The 17,535-nt window shown below is 38.1% G+C and overlaps 1 protein-coding gene across 4 annotated transcripts in view; it reads right to left on the bottom strand.

The window, feature by feature from the left end:
* CRIM1 (cysteine rich transmembrane BMP regulator 1) overlaps positions 1-17,535 on the bottom strand; it is a 170,631-nt gene that overhangs the window by 134,623 nt on the left and 18,473 nt on the right. The window contains exon 1 of one of the 4 annotated variants that reach the window (XM_027681618.1): positions 449-3,532. The exons of the other annotated variants lie outside the window; for them this stretch is intronic. The gene's annotated coding sequence lies outside the window, so the exon portion shown is untranslated. Of the gene's footprint in view, positions 1-448; positions 3,533-17,535 lie in introns of those variants that run through there. 4 annotated transcript variants of the gene reach the window in all.

Below are 17,535 nucleotides of genomic sequence, written 5' to 3'. Positions count from 1 at the left end.
AACAAACACTTAACATTGTTAGCAAATAATCAGCAAGCTTTAAGTGCAGATCTAAGACACTTTCATACATGCTTCCAGGGATACTTCAGGAAACAATTCCCTCCTCCACCAAAAAATTAATGCTTTAAGATGATATGTGGATAAGTAGAGCTGCTGCTGAGAAATATTCTTACTGTGAAAGGAACAGGAAAACATACTGTAAGGAAGAAAGCCAGTCAAGAAAGGCAGCAGCCTAGGGAAAGTAATTTCTTGTATTATCTAAAAGAAATGGACAACCGTAGATCCAAGACAAGAGAAGAGATGTATTAAAGACAGGATGATTACCTTAGCATCATTCAGTTTGAAAAGAAAACATACATTTTCATCTAAACAATGTAGTCCTATTACAGGACTGCTAAAATTAAAAGATCATTGACAATTTTTTTCCCAGTTCATTTAGTACACTTACCAGCATTTGCTGTATAGACAATTTCACTGATGAGTCAGTTGTACTTCCTCTCTAAAGTGCTTTGAGGGGAGCTCAAGTGCATCCTCTTCCTCAATCTTTGAAGTGTTTACCTGTACCACCAGCTTTGAAAGTAAAAGGCAACAGGCAGGCAATGCAGAGACAGGAACGAGGCTGAGTACAATAGTATATTACTCCAAAAATATTTTAGTGTTGCTTTTCAGTCTTTTTTTTTTTTAACTGAGCCTTTAGATACTATTTAAAAGATACTATTTAAAATTGACATTTTAGAATTCAGTCAGTAATATATCAGTTGACAAGATTAAAAGAACAGATAATATGAAATCGTATACATTATATACACAAGTACATAACCAAACAGGATTCTTAGTAAATAAAATCATTAGTCTGCTATAACAAAAAACAATTTGAAAACTCCCAATATTAAATGAAACAGAATCAATTTTGGGTACTAAGAACTAATGGCAGCACATTGTAATAGGAATGTTGATGGATGTGGAATTACGAAAAATAATTATGTCCGTACAAACACAGAGTAAAAAGATTTTTAACAGTGGTGGAAATACTACAGATGAGTACTAAGACTGGCAAAGATTTGCCTACAGTATGTGGGGGAAGGAAGGAGGGGAACTATTTAATGGACAAATATTGAGATTTATTCAACATTTACATCAAATATTTTATATTCCAAAAGTGATGAGAAAAGCTAATGTACTCTGCAGTCTGTCACAGTTACTAATAAAGTTATTTCCCAAATCCAAAAATTAAATCTCTAGGATTAAATATTTGACACATGACTTAAAAAGAATTAGCAAGGAGTCAGTTTTGAATGTTTATGTTTATATTACTCATCTTCACGTTAAAAGGACAAGCATGCTGCAAAAACATGAGAACATGGTTGTTTCTGAGCTGAAGACTGACACTAAGGAAATTTCCATCATATTTAAAGGTTAGGAAGCTCTCCAACCACTTGGTTTCATGGTATTTGTTATAGGTCTGTTGACCTAGGAAAACTAACATGTTTCTTATATAATCTGGAACTTAAAGAAAATTAAAGAAATTGACTTTTTCTTTTTTAAATTAAATCTAAGTGGTAGACAGGCAGGCTGCATAGTACTAGAGAATCTAAACATGACTATGCAAGAGCAAAACATTGCGAATTAACACAGTTAATATCTGGGAATTAACACAGTTTAGACTCCATCTCTTTTCTATAAGGAAGAGATTGAAAGAAGGTAGTGGTTGTGGCTTCTCCTACTTTTTCCAAATGTTAGAGGTGGGGTTTTTTTGTTTTGGGATATTTGAGGATTTTTTCTTTTTTTTTTTTTTTTTGTAGTTAAATATAATTCTCAAATTTTCATAACTAACACCTAAAATCACATTTAAGATTTGTTTTTCCCTTGATAATGAAAGTGTAGAAACAAAAGTATTATAAGCAGTGATAAAACCTTATCCTGTACTTCCATATGCAATTAGCAAGGAGGAATTTCAGTATGATATCACAGTGGGAATATTTTTAGTTTCTAGAAGAATACAGCACAGAATAAAGCAGATGTCTTGACTAGAAGAGAAAGGATTTTATCATTGATAATGATGAAACCCCTAAAATGTCAACCTTAGAGGTGAATTAAGGGAAATTTCTCAACTACCTGAGAAAAAGTCAACACAAATGTGAGTATGTAAAAGAAAGTAACTACAAGTAGAAAACTGTAATAGATAAAATGAACATGAACACTAGGGAAGATTGAGTTACCATCACGTTTGACTAAAGAAGAAGTTCACAAATCAAGCTACCTACAACGTAACACAGATTACAACAACTCATGTTTGCTTCAACAGAAGCATCCGTAGTGAAGACTACAATGAACCAACATAATAATTTCCAGTGAACACTCACTCATGATTCAGGACCTGTTTTCCAGGCAAAAAGGCTGGAAATATGGCAAGACAAAAATTCAGTATCCTCTGCAGAGAAGCTTCAAACCTCTGTGCATCAGAAACCCAAAATCTGTCATTATGAATGTCTACAAAGCAAGTCAGGAACAGGGGTTTTTTATACTTATCCCTCTTCCCAATTTTTAAATTCTTGATTCATCATTATTTTCTTAATACTCTTCCATCTTTTTAACTGTTATTTCAAGTTCTATAGATTAAGAATCAAAAACTGAAATGCATTTGAATTCCTATGTGTCCGAGACCTGCAGTGAGAGTAGGTAAGTTGACTCAGACAATGGTCATCTTTCCTTCCAACTCCTATACAACATTCACTGTAGAACAGTAAGAATTGTAAATACCTAGAAATCTTCTAAAGCCACAGACAGTGGAAATCTCAATGTCATAATTTTTGGACGTTAAGAATCACAGTCCATTTATGAACTTTTAAACAATAGGGAGAAATCTGTATGACCTGACTAAAAAAGAGATATTTCATTTTTTTCCACAGAGAAGACATCTGTACATTTAACATTCCTTTTTCCAAGTCTTAACAGGGCGGGGCAGTGAGGGCAACAACCACTTACTACATGTGAAAGAAATTCTATCATCACTTTCTGGAAAGGAGGTCACCACCTTCATATGCACATGAAGAGTGTCTCAAAACATTTGGAAGGCATGGTTTTTGCTTGGCTCATTTGTTCTTGCACAGTTCTTTGTATCAGCTGCAGACCCACTACTGCAGAGTGAGATGAGCGAGAAACACCTGTCAGTAGTTTCTGCAGATGCTTACAGCCAGTAACTGCAGCCTGTTCTTTGTCTCCCTCCCTGGCCAAACAGAGCGTGGCAGGGCCACAGGAGGAAGAGCCACAGTACAGCTCTCGAGGACACTGTGACCCCTGGGATCCATCAGAACTTCGAGAGCTTCAAGAAGTCAAGCTGAGAAAAGACTTCTCTGCGAGAGTTATGATCCAAGTTATGACAACCTGGCATGTACAGTGTTAGTGATAAAGCTCTAAATACACAGCACTAACTCTTACAGTTACTTCCTCAAAAACTAACTGAAAGTGATGCTGGGTTTGATGAGGGGGTTTTATTCCAAAGAAAATTCCCTTTTAAGGGACTTACCTTCTCCAGTGTCAACGAATCCGTAGGCTCAAGACTGATGGAAGCCAGGGACTGCAGAGCTGATAGATTTAATCCACCTGCTAAAAAGGATCATGCTGGAGCTCGTAAGAACCACTGGCTGCACAGTCCAAATCTAATTCACTTAATCCAGCGTGATGTCCCTAGAGAACTTTACTGCCTAGCTTCTTGGCCAGGCAGTTACAGCACTACTCTGAAACCAACAGCCCAGGGTCACTGAGGTCCTAAGGGGCCCAAGACACAGCAGACCAATGCATCTCTCCCCACACACACTCATAAATAAGCAGAAAAAGAATATCTCACATCAAGCTATATTGCAGAATTAAAACTCTTGCACCCCACTCAGCATTTATGCCTACTGTGAAACAGAAAAAGAACTGCAGGGATGAAAATAAATTTCTTCACACAGAAGTTGGCAGAAAACTCATTTGAACCCCAGCCACAATCAGCACATACAAACCAGCACTGTCAGTCTTCTCTGCATCTTGTTTCAGAAAGACTAAAGGATCATCACCATCATTTCAGGAACTTCTAAATAAAGCTTACTGCACTCATACAGCCTCAGTACAATCCTGATCATTGGGACAAAACAGTGTTCTAAAGCCAAGGCTCTTTTTGCGCAAGTACATAACCCAATCTCAGAGGCAGACATCAAAGTGTTTCACATACTCCAAAACAAGGTCTAATATAACCCAAGGCTGATGGGTTATACAAGATATTTTCCCTCATGGTGGATTTCCAGCTCCTCTCAGACAAAAAATGATCAGGACCCCATGTAAAACCTCTGCCACAAAGGGGAACATCTCTTCAGTATTAATCACCAACTCAGCAACAGGACAGAAATACACCTTTATCTCTGATAGGGCTGTTCTTAAAGCACACTCCACAGCTGTCTTTTGAATTTTAGTATTTTCAGTGTTTCCACAAGCCCACTACATTTTATTTTTTTTAAGTAAACCCCTTCACCAACACTGAACTCTTCAGCATCTGAAGTCTGCAGAGCTTGCGTAAAAAGTTTATTTTCTATCTCACTGCAATAGTTTCGTCAGAAATCACTATCACTTCAACAAAATTGGGATGTTACCTCCAGGCATCACTGCTCATCTATTCAGTACAAACTTGCTTCCATCACCAGTTTAGTATGCTAGGCTTACACTGTCTGAAATGAAAGTAGTAAGATCAACAGGCATCACACAAATCTCATGTGTTGGAGCTCTCAAGTTGCCACAGTCCAACTATCAGCTATTTTCAATACGGCACAGGAAAGCACAGAGTCAACAAATTTCTTTCTGAAAGGAAGACTGCTTTCCACGTACAATTTTTAAGGAAATGTCAAGTTCTAGTAAAAATTATAAAAAAATAAACTTATAAAAACCAACCTCAAAATTTTGAGAAATATAATCTTCAAAATACTGTATGACGTTAGAAAATAATAACTTGAGGTGAGGAACTGAAAGCATATTATGAATAAATACCCACAGCTTTTACACTACAAATAAAGCCTATTGAATGATCTCTGTGGTATTGGTTTGTAGGTAGCAACTGAATTGAGCTAATGACATGAACAGGATACAAAAGAGAAACTTTACAAGTAACTCTGAACACCAAAATGCTTCGGGCATTTCTGTCAGCATAGTGTGTTTTTAAAAATGCATTTCAATTAGAAACAGATGACTTTTTTGCTATTTGGGGTTGTTATTTCAACTTACCTTTCTATGATAAACAAACCTAGAGCCAAAGTAGCACCTTCCTGAAAACTACTCTATTTTTTGGCTGAATTTCTTTCCTTCACAGTACTTTCTTCAATGTTCCCATACACATAATTTTAAAGGAACAGTAAAGACAAACTAGCTTTAGACACGTGTATCAATACAGAGCTTTTCAAGTAAGGCCATGCTTCCTGCATCTGACAGCCTAAAATCTCTTAAAAAAAAAAAAAAAAAAGAACAAAATACACAAAACCACCCAACATAAAATCAAAACTAAACCAACCCTGTCCAGGTTAGAATGAGAGTTACATCTACCACCATCAAGAGCACAAGTTTTCAAACATCCCTATCGCATCCTTAAAGTGGTACTGCAGAGCTTGACAGTGGTTGCAACAGCACTTGCATTTCCTGATCAGCTGTTCAGAGCAGATCCACAGAGGATGAAGGAAGGAATGAGGTGAGCTATTCATGAGTTGTGGGCATGCCCAAGAAGATCATCAGAGGAAAGGATTGATTTGATGCAGGGTAGCTGGGGAAGAGACAGTTAGGAGTAGGTATAGTACATGTACTAGAAAGGTGAAGGAATAAGAAGGCTGTGCTGACTGTAGCAGTAAAAGAAAATTGCATGTGAACTTCTATTTGGACTTGCTGAGAAATAAGAGACTTGTACAATTCACCCAAGACACTACATTCAAAAGGTCATTCTCATTCACGTGATTATTTCAGAAGAGCAAAATAAAGTTATAAACTGATCAATATTTACACAAGAAATGGAATAAGCTGGTATCCCTTCATGTTTCTTTATAAGTGATCAGAAATAGCTGTATTCAACTGCCCTCATGCAGCATAGCATCAACTGTATACAAAACTCAGAGTAGGTATCACATTCTGTTAAGTGATTCTAACACCCTTTGAAAACTCTAATCAAGCTGCTTTGAAAACTTCAGTTTTAATACTCCAAATGGAAATATCTAGATGTTTCTACAATCCAGCACCTAAAGAAACAAACCCATACTGCTTTTAGATTCATCATTCAGTATTTATCAGTCATTACTAAGCATCCACTTGGAGGTCTTCACTAAAAGAGATGGCATACTTATGAAGTAGATCACAAGGATGTCGATGTCTCCTGCCTTGGTCACACTGTATGCCCTAATGCAAGATGAAGGCTGAGCCCCAGCTAATAGAACACGCAAATATACATAATAATTGCAGAATTTGTCATGTCCCCACACCCACAACCTACATAGCCCACTACTAGTAAATACAGACAAGCAATGACCCTATTCTTGGACTATTCTCAGCCACCACACCCCAGCTGCTCTGTAAGTCAAAACAGCAATAAGATGAAGCTAAAATAATCTCCCACACTGAGCGGATGACAAGCACATTGCAATCAAAGACTAGTGCTGAGAAGAGGAACTTTATTAAAGATAATCATTAACTGGTATTCTTCAGATGAATTTGTTTCTAACTGATAGCTATTCAACTACAAGCATCTCACCAACAGAAACAAGTCATTTCAAAACACTAAGCTTCCAACACTTAAAAATCATACCTTCTACCATAGGTATCTCCATGCTCCTACCAACGTATTCCTTACAATGCATTGCTCTTAAACATCACTTTGCTGTCTCCTGATTTCTCATGTATTAACAACAAAACCAAGAAACGGGGAAAGAAGAGCTATATGTTGACACCTAAACGAAGCTAAGCATAAGCAACTGCTTTGAGTAACAGGCTTTTCAGAAAGAGTAGCAGTCTGAACAAGAAAGGAGTGTATTGCAGACCCTCGATGTTTCCAACACCGGTCAATACGAGCCCAATTACGATAGCATGTAAGCATCCCTACTGACGCCTATTCTCATTCCACTATAGCTGAAAAGTATTTTCAATATACTCAAAAATGAGTATATAATGAAAAATCAAGACACAGAAAGAAATCTACAGAATAGATGCAGGAGTTCTGCCACCTAGTGGCATCCAGAGCCTCAAATTACTGTATCAACCATATTATTATTACCCTTTTTTTTTTTTAACTGGAAGCATTTGACAGCACTGAACGGATTAGAGAACACATAGTTTCACTACCACTGAAATTACTAAGCCTGGTTCCTTGTGTCTTCATTTCAGAATTGCATTCTGTAGCACTCAAGATGATGAGAGTTTCAATTGAAGCTTTTCTAGCTGTTCAAGTCGTCATAGTATATTTCTCTTCATCAGTCCTCCAGCTCTCACAGATTCTCTGCTGCCTAATACTGATGTTGATTTCATGTTGTATAGTCTCTCTCATAGTCACTTGCCCATTTTCAGTAGTTGCAAAACTATATCTTTGAAGTCCTTATGCAATTGTCAAAACTGCTCAAATCTGATAAATCTCAGAAGTAATCGTGAGCAGGAAAGAGGGAAAGGCAGAGACTGAGAGACAAAAGCCTCATTTCTTCACAACATTGTTTGCCCTGCAGTTTGTCAATGAAGAATCTTTGCTGGCCCCAACAGCTTAAGGGATTCCCCTGCCCAGTTCACAGCATGGACACACAGCATGTCATGTCATGGCAACAGGGAGAGGGGACACAGGAACATAAAGGCATGAACTGCTGAAGGCAAGCAGCTAGCAGAAACCTCTCTTTTTGCCAGGTCATAAACTCAAAAGCCCCCTTTTCCACTTGGGATTCAAAGCCAGAAGCACTTTAATGCCTAAACTAGGTCAGTCTTTGTTTACACAAAACACAGATGAGAAAGGAAGTATCAATTCATTCGACTTAGTCAGGATGGGTCAAAACCACTGGACTACAAAGCGCAGAGCAGCTCACTGCTCTTTTATTTATTTTTAAGAAAAGAAACCTTATCATAGACACATTTAGAGAACACACCTCACACAGACATAGCCAGGTAACAAAAACTCTTTTTCATATAAGATAGATATACTTCCTCTGTGGCAGTATTGACAAATTTAAAGTGATCTCATATTCTTACTAGGCTATACCTTCACAAATGCTTTAGGTTCCAGCTACCATTTGTCAACTTTTGTAATCCTGGTAAGCCATCAGGACTTCTGGTCTGTATCTACTACAGATACCTTAGTAAATACAGATAGGTTCAGATATTTTAGTTTCAGTCCAGAAAAACAAAGAAAATCCCACCAAAGAAACAACAACCAAAACCCCCACCAACAAAAGTAAACAAAAAACCCCATCAAACTACAAAACAATAAGGACAAGACCCCCAACACATAAGCAAGATCACAAGCATGCTACAGTTGTGAATCTTATCCTTTTGACATTTTTCCTTTGCCTTCTCCATTTTTTTCCTCCAACACCATAGCAATCCCTACACTCCCCAGAAAGGTCCTTAGCTGTAGCCTATGACAATTTTCCCCCTAGGAGGGGAGGAAGAAGAAAAAAAAAAGGAAGTTTTGCCACAGGAGGTTCACAGGTGAGCCAATCTGCAGATCTAGCAATGATTCTCAGATTTCTGTTGGAGTTTTATGAGAAAGTAAGAGAAGATTTCAGCAAGTTCATTTCTTGCTCCATATTCCACAGATCTGAACTTCAATTGTGTACAGTATCAGGTAAGTGAGAACTACCACAGTGATGAAAAGAGTTGCAGATGTGAAATCATATTTGACCATACAGTGATAGGTTTTGTGGACTGCAGCTGTAAAGAAAAACTAGATTTCTGCTAGAAAGCAAAGCTCTCTTTCCCTTGTCAACGAGCTAGTAGCTTTCATAGCAATAGTCCCTAGGATTAAGAAGGAAAACAGAGGTTTGCATTAGCAAAGTAATGCTTCACAAATGCAGGACTCTGAGTAAAAGTCAGACACAGACAGCTTCTGTCTGCAGCCTCCTGAACCAAACCGATGGTGGCTTACAGAACGTGTAAGGCTTTCTTACAGTGAGCACTCACACTCTGCTCTATGTGTAAGAGAGCTACTCACATTACTGGAACATTACAGGGTCATTCAAAAGTAGTTAGGGATGTGTTATTGTGAAGATACAGCTTTATCTCAGTTTTCAAGTTTCACTTAGTCTCACTTCACATTACTACTGAAAAGCTCTGCTGAAAACTCATCTGCAACCTAAACAACCTGCAGAATACAGCAGTAAACCACAGCCCCTTATACAGGACAATCCTCATAAGGGATTGTTAATTAGCGGTTAACTAGAGTCCTTATTTACCCCTCATTTCAATAGACAGCTTGCTCAAACAGAATAGCAAAGGAGACAGTAAGCTGTTTTCAAGCAGTACCCACGTGTACCATCCCTTTATATAATGCTAGCTCCTGCAGACCTGGTTTGGGAATCTCAGTAACATGCTATAGAGTTTTGAAAAAGAGTAAGCAAACACACTTAAAAAAAAAACCCCAAATCTTAATAAAGTTAGAATAACTTTATGGAGTAATAAAGAGTTCTAAATTTGCACAATTTAGGTGTTGATAAAGGCAACAATTTTCTCGTGCACCTCAGACTCTTTCATTAGGTGATGTATCGTGTTGTGTAAAAGCTCCAGACGTATCAGTGAACCAGTCAGATCACCCGTTTCTTTATAATGAACAGGGCCCTGCTACCCAGGTACAGCCCTTGAGTCAGGATCCAAGTTCCATCCACCTTCAGTTACTTGTATGCTCTCCCAAAAATCCACTTTCCTGAAATACTTGGCTCTTCTTATTCATGACTTGGTAGCTGCCAGCATCTTGTTCAGGGACAGATCCAGTTCAAGGACACTGACAGCATTTAACTTCCAACAGCTCTCCAGCTCTAACAGATGAGTTCCAGGCTCAAGCTGTTTGTCCTCTACCTACATTGGAGGACATCAAAGCCCCAGCAGAAGGTATCCAGTTATTGCAAGCTGGAAGTTGAAAGCAGGGGCTTGTACCATGATAAGGACTGGATGCCCAGAGCGATGTCACAGATTAAAGTATAGACTCTAACTCTATGGCTGATATGGCAGTACAAAGTGCAAGACTTCTGAAAAGCAACAGCACGAAGATTCCTATTTTAGTTTTCTGTCACATGTGATCTACCCAGGTAAGGAATACCCACACTGTCCACAAACTATAACAGGACAATAATTGTAAAATTTTGTTTAAATGGGCTTATTTTACATCTTGTTTTCTATCTGTCATTCTAGCATGGTATATCAGTCACAAGTTTATTGAACAATATTTGATATTTGGTTTTCTTCAGGAGCATCCAGATTAGCTTTTTAAAAATATATTATTTGTACTGAAGTTGTAAAATCTTGATACTAGTATTCTATCCTGGCTTCTAAAAATGAACAAGAGTTTAGGAACTTGTGTTCCAAACTCTCCCAAAGCAATTAATACATACTACATAAAGACCCAAAGCAGAAGGATGAAACATGTTGCTTTTGGCATCACTTTGCTCCCTATTCACTTCTGTAAGAAGCCTGCAATGACAACTGAGAATAAAAGACATCAGACCCACATGTGTAAGTCTGCCAAAAGGGCTGGAAGCCCCAGCTCACACAGCTAGAATGTCAGGCATTTCCTCTGCTGCTGTATATGACTGCACCTCCTAACCAGGGGTCAAAAGCAGATTTGAGTTTCCAGTTTGGGGGTTTAGGGTTTTTTCATGCTTGTTTGCTTTAAATCAAGAGAGTGTTTTCTTTGTCCTTCTAAAGTTATATGCTAGTGTCAAACATGTTTAACATTATTAGTGCAATCATTTATAGAAGTTGCGATTTTGGCCCATGTGTCTGACAGGTCATTTCAATTCTAACACCTTAAATTATGTAGATCAGTTTGTCACTATAACAATTTTTACATGTCTCTAAAACATACAAAAGCACCATTTTTCTCTTCCTAACTGAAGCTAAGGGTTATTAAAAGCTTTACCTCTTCTGGACAGAAAACACATCTGTTTCTAGAAAAGCTATTTAACATACATCATATTAGTTACTTGATGAATGGGAAGAAAGTTTTCTTGGATTTGAACAGCAAGAACTTAAAAAATACTTTGAACAGAGAACACTTGAGGGAATCCAGAACAACAGGGAAGAGAACATACGCAGGAATTCAAGAAGGGGTAGAGCTATTTTTCATCAGCACTAAGGCTAAGAAAGCCTTTGGTTGGGTTTTCTTTTGAGAAAGCCATTCAACTTCAAGGTCAGGCTTCACATATAGAACACCCACCCTCTCTGCAAGTATCTGTACAGATTAATCCTTTATCAGTAACTAAAAATGCAAACACGTGCCCAGAAAGTACATACTGACAGTGATGGACAGCTGTCCCAGTATTTGGAGAGTAGGTATTTTGTTTTTAAGCATCCAGAAAGGATGCACACATACCACCTATGCTCAGGACCAGCACCTAAGGATAGTAGACAGAGCACTATCTCAGTGCAGTGTCACCAGGAAAGGTGGAACTTAGTGCTGAAGAGTCCACTTACAACTAGGTAGTTTCCATACCCTTAAATAGACATTTGGATGTTTGTTTCTACTCTCGGCTGTACCCCTGATAACACCCTGGGGTAGGGTGAGGAAAATCATCTTGGATGTCTTTGTAAGAGGAATTATTTTTTTTTATAAGTTTTATGCAGGGTTTTCTTCTCGGGATCAAGAGGGTGCAATCAAGCAACACCTGCTCATATTGAACCTAAAAGAGCAGAGTAAAGGGCAAACAGAAGGAATAAGCTCAGAATAAAACTTCCTAGATCATTAGATCAGGCTGTCAGTGACAGATTACAGCCAATTAGAACAGAAGCAGTCACAGTTACAGGAAAACCTGAAATGGCTTTTGCACACCTTCCCCCCTCCCCACTGCTGCTTTTTAAAGGGGAAGGGTAGACTGTGGATTTGTCACATAGCATCCAGCCAGATTTAATACTACCAAATTAGTAAGGTCTGGTAATTTGGAAAAGAAAGTTTAATAATGCAAAGTCACCTAAAAAAATTCCATCCAAGCCCTTGGAAAGATGAGAAGTAGTTAGCCACACATCTAAAAGGGAGTCAGATGTGGTTTTTTAATTGCTATAGTAGAAATCCTCTTCTCCAAAGGTATGCCTCTATTAGATAAACATTTACACTCATTAGTAATAAAAGGACAGTTTTCTAGAGAGGTACCTCCCAGCAAGACCTGATGAGGTACTCACTTGACATAGAAGGAAACTTCCCCAGAAAGAAAAGTGGACCTAGACAAAATATCCCGCTTCCAAGGTTGCTGGAAGTAGATGACAAAAATAGGATTAAGGAAGAGGAACAGAAGCAGGCCAAGTCTTCTGCTTGAAATGATTCACAACACACACTAAACCAGATCAAGCAATCAAACCCCAACCAACAAAGCAAGGAGTGTGAGTGCTCAACGTACAATCCCATGATAGATCTAGGATAGTATCCTACTTACAACATCATTTCCCAGAGGTTATTACATTGAAGTCTTTGATACCCTTCTGATGACTGTGGAAGCAAACTAGAAACTCCTTCCATGCACATCAGCACCACTGCTTGCAGAAGTCCTGAGTGGAACCTTGGTTGAAGGCAATGGGGGCAGGAGGTCAGCCTGACCCCAAAAGTTTGACCAGCAATTAAAACTCCCCTGCATTTACCAGCACAGAAAAGCCAACAGTGAAGAGCATGTCAAGTCCCATATTATGTAAGTTAATGTGCAGAACACTAAGTATTATTATAATTATTAAAAAAACCAAACAAACAACAAAACAACTAAACAAATATGGATTTGCTTAGGGAATAATTGTTTTCTTATCACATTAATATCACAAACTCCATTGCAGATATAAATAATTTTGCTTTCTAAAAAAGCAAAAGCTTTACATTTGCAAATTATTTTATAGGGACATGTTTATTACTGTATTAATTAGAAATGCTTTTGTATATGGGGAGGAAGAAGCGTTTGATCATCTAGTAGTGAACACAGATAAATGGGCTTATACACATTTTTGTAATGTTTAAGTAGGACTGAGTTAAATTTTCATGCATCTTGAAAAGGCTACTGTTGGAACACCTGTATGAGTATCCCTACACTAGTTGCCAGGGCAAACCAAGCTTATTAAGCATCCTATCTGCAGTGTATTCTGAAGTACAGCTAATGGAAGTTTTCCAGAAACACTGCTCTTTTGCTCCTTTCCTCTCCCACCTTCCATCCTCTGAAAGGGATTATTCAACTTCAAAGTTCCATTCTAGTCTCCATCTATCCATCTTGGAGACAAACATTGCTGGTAATGCTTCATTCTATTGCAAAGAAAAATTAGTCTGATGATGTGGAAGCTGCATAGTGTTTGTTCTATTTAGTAAACAGCATCATCACAACTTCAAGGCCTAAATTTGGAGACAGAGCTAAAATAGCTTGTCACCATGCTGTACAGCCATTCAGAATCACAATGTAATGGTATATCATTCATTTAAAGAGACAACTGTGAAGTTATGAAGGTGATCAAACAAACGAACAAAAAAATTGACTTTATTTTACAATAAACTGCTTCTCAATATTTATAGAGACATAACCATCATACTAAAATTGTCATATTGACAAGTATGTCATTGATACCACTATCACTGGATACATTCATTCAACACTCAGTTATTTCTGTCAGCATCAATGCCGCATATATCCAAACAAGACTTGCCCTGTTTAAACAAGACCTGTGACCCAACCACAGGAATATAGCTTCCTGCAACTATACAACATTAACCTAATGTTTACACACCATTCAATTCAAGATCTTTGCTCCGGTCTCTTCTGTCACGTGTAGATAACTTTTGATCCTTAAAATCAACACTGCACCTGGAAGTGTTCAGCTAAAAGTCACCTGCTCCATTTTCACTCTCTTCCTCAATTTGAACAGAAGGTCAAGCATTCATTAAAACCTTTAACTTGCCACTACAGTTAAAGCGGACATACTTTAGCACAGCCTACTTGCCAACATGGAAAAAAGCATTTGGGAAGCACTGAACTTATCAAGAGCAAGCTCTTACTAGCTGTAAGATACCTGCCCTGTTCTTTTCCTGCTCTCATAGAGGCTCCAGGTACAATCAGTTATCTTGTATTCAGTTTCAGATGAATGCAGATAAGCATTTGAAACAGAAAAAGGTATGAAGAATGTCCCTTTGTCTCTAGGAACAACCCTGCTTTGACTGTCCACATCTGACTGCTGGCTTTGTAGGAGGCATTTGTCACACAGTTCTATCCCTACAGTTAAGGTTACACTTCTGTCCACAGCAATCTCCAAAACTGCAAGTTTGAAGGAAACTGAAGTGTCACAAATTGAAGATCCAGTACCCTCTCCATAAGCATTACATACACAAGGATATTGAAGCCGAAGAAGGAAAAGCAGGCGTGGCATCTGTACAGCAGCTCACATAAGCAAGTGCAGCACAGCAAGGCAACAAGCTCAGTTACTATATAGTAAAAACACCACACATTTACATAAAATGGCAAGGAAAAATATAGAAGATACAGCATTAGTTACAATTGTAAGTAATTTTTGTAATCCTAACACTTTAGGTTTTTTTAACCAGCTGCTCAGTTTTGTGTTCTTTATTCGACCTTCCCTCCTGCAATGCAGCTTTTCCCCCATTAATACAAACTGCATTATTTATAATCTAATTAAACCTAAAATTAGGTATCCAGTCACATCAATATAGAAATATGAAAGTCAGTTTTCCCTTTTGATATCTTTCTGGAACTTCTACAAGGTTTTCCTCTGGTTAGCTTGAAATTTGATGCCACAGATGTTGTCTGTATGACAACTCATCTTAAAAAACAGGACATGGTACAAGAGCCAATACATTAGAAAAAGATCATACTTCCTTGATCAGGGAACAGTTCTCAGAGGAACTAGCATCAGAAAAGCGATAAGTCCTGCAAATTTAACACTGTGCTGTCATGCTGTGAGAGTAACTGCACTGCCAGTTGTGCCACTGTCACAAAACTCTCTAAACAATTAATGATCAAGTTATCTTCCTTTTTTGCTTTTGGAGAATTTCTTTGTATATTTAAGTTATTACTTCCATATCAAATGTTTTTTCCTTCTGTCTCTATGCAGTCAGAAAAAAAGCCCAAAAGCTTTTTTGTACTGCTGTTTTCCTCCGTGTTTCACATGAAATTTTGCCTTCAAATGCACTGATTGCGTCTCAGAAGCATGTTCAAGGGTAAAATCTGGATCTTTGTCACAACTGCATTCTTTATTGCAAACACATGCCAACCTCCAAAGTTCAGTTATTTGAGCAAAAACATACGTTAATTCTTGTGCAAGGAGAATAGAAAGCATATCAGATTAAGCACATTTGAAGGTATTTCACTCCTCTCCTTTCTTGATAAATCAGCACAGAGCAGGATCTACTTTGTTCTAGTTCATTCAATACAGCCATTAAGACCACACAAGTGAAGTTTAATACAAAATCAGACTTAACAACAACCAAACAAGCATTCGGAATAAAACTACCTTCTCATATTTGTTATTCCAGGACTGGTCTAACAGGTATTGCAACATTTGTCAGCATAAAGTTATTCAGTTACATGTAAAAATAATGGAATGCAAGGAGTGTGTTGCAATAAACCAGCTTAATAGACACTAGCAACTTAAAAGTCCTTTTCCTTTCACATACGAAGGACAGCAGTGAATAGCTCGGAAAGGTGCAAGCCAGTTAACCAAGCAACCCTTAAAATAACAGTTTGAATAACTCTGTGTCAGCAGCAGCTTTTACATGTGGACAGAGATGCAAGTGAAGGGTGCTGGTTTACCTAGTACATTAATCGCATCTTTCATCAAAAAAGGTACAAATTTCATCCTTCACATTTACTTTGAGTAAAGATTGGGTTTAATTTTTACATGGAAAATGCTTATGGTTTTGGTAGAGCACAACTGATAAAGTCAATTTGTTTCTCTTCTTAGAGCTCAAGGGTACACTGAGAGAACCTGTAAGACAAAACCACCATTATCACTATAACTGGAAGCACTTATGCTCTCTCTGGAAATCATGTTTGTCTGTGTCACATCAGTACCAGGTAGTATCAAAGAAAGCACTTATCTCCGAAAGAATCTGTAGACTGAGGTTTTTAGTAAACCCAGTTGAAGAGAACCCAACCTTAAGTAAAACCCACCTAGTGAAAGACAGGATGCCTCTGACCCACAGCTTTCCTCTCTCTTCCCAGAGGGAAGAGGAGATAGTTGTTCTAGCAGAAAATTTTTTTAAGAAGCGAGTTATCATTGCAAAGACCTGATGATGCCTTTGAAGAATCAGCTCATGAGAGCACAGAAGAGGAGGAGCAGGTTGAAGAAGCTCCTGTTCTTTGAAGCTCTGCTGGGCTATCTGAATTGGTGTCAGGGTCAGGCATAGAGGGAGAGACAGCAGAAGATTCCAGAACTGGAATGCAGTCTGTCAAACTAGATTCTGAGCTACCTGGACTGACACTACATTACAGGTTTTCAATGCTACTACCTATCAATGCCCTACAAATTTATCTTGAAAAAAAATTACTTCCTCTTTTACTTCCCCCACCCTAAATCCTCAGTATCTCACATAATGTCTGAAGAACTGACTCTTCTGTGCCATCTGCAGCTAATTCTTCGCAGATTGTGACTGCAAGAAGGCATAGATGCAGCTTATTAGACTCCTGGTTGTTACTGTGGCTCAGCAAACAGCAGCATCTCCTCACTTTCCACCCTGTGGGCCATATTTTTCACAGTCCACTCCAGCAGTCCAAGTTCAACCAAGCTGTCATCATTAGCAATCTCCTGAAAAGAAACAAGCTTTCCAAGCTCAAGAACACAGGATTTCCTGAACCATATCAGAGCAGGCACTCATCAAGACAATAACCAAAAGCATTTTAAAACAATAACAAAAAAAACCACCCCAACACAGGAATCTATTATTATTATTATTACTACTTAGGTATGCAATAGCTTTTCCAGACAGTTTCTTTCTAGCCCAAAATGTGTGCATTCCCTCATAGAAGGACAGTTCATGTTCTCTATACAAACTTTCTCTATGAAAAGTCACTGATGGTCCATGTAGAGAAACAAGCACTTCAAACCTGGTAACTGAGTTGGAGAGACCTCTAAGGTATAAATATGTTTTATGATACTCTACTGAAGTAACAACTCTTTGAACATTTGCAGCATGTCTACATGAAAATTAGACAGAAGTTAGCTACCAAATTCTGTGACAAAACCAATCCTTTCAAATTTATCTAATCCTACTGTTTTGCAGGAAACCAAGGGACGGGGGTGACAACTGCCTTTCAGTACCTGTCTTACTGAGACTGCACTTGAGCCTCGTCATACTTTCTTGCAAACAGACAT

Source organism: Neopelma chrysocephalum, unplaced genomic scaffold (genome assembly GCF_003984885.1).
Source record: "Neopelma chrysocephalum unplaced genomic scaffold, ASM398488v2 Primary Assembly neopelma1_61, whole genome shotgun sequence".
In the NCBI taxonomy this organism is placed as follows: Eukaryota; Metazoa; Chordata; class Aves; order Passeriformes; family Pipridae; genus Neopelma; species Neopelma chrysocephalum.
The sequence above is the reverse complement of the archived record's forward strand: the minus strand, read 5'-3'. Positions and strand labels throughout refer to the sequence as shown.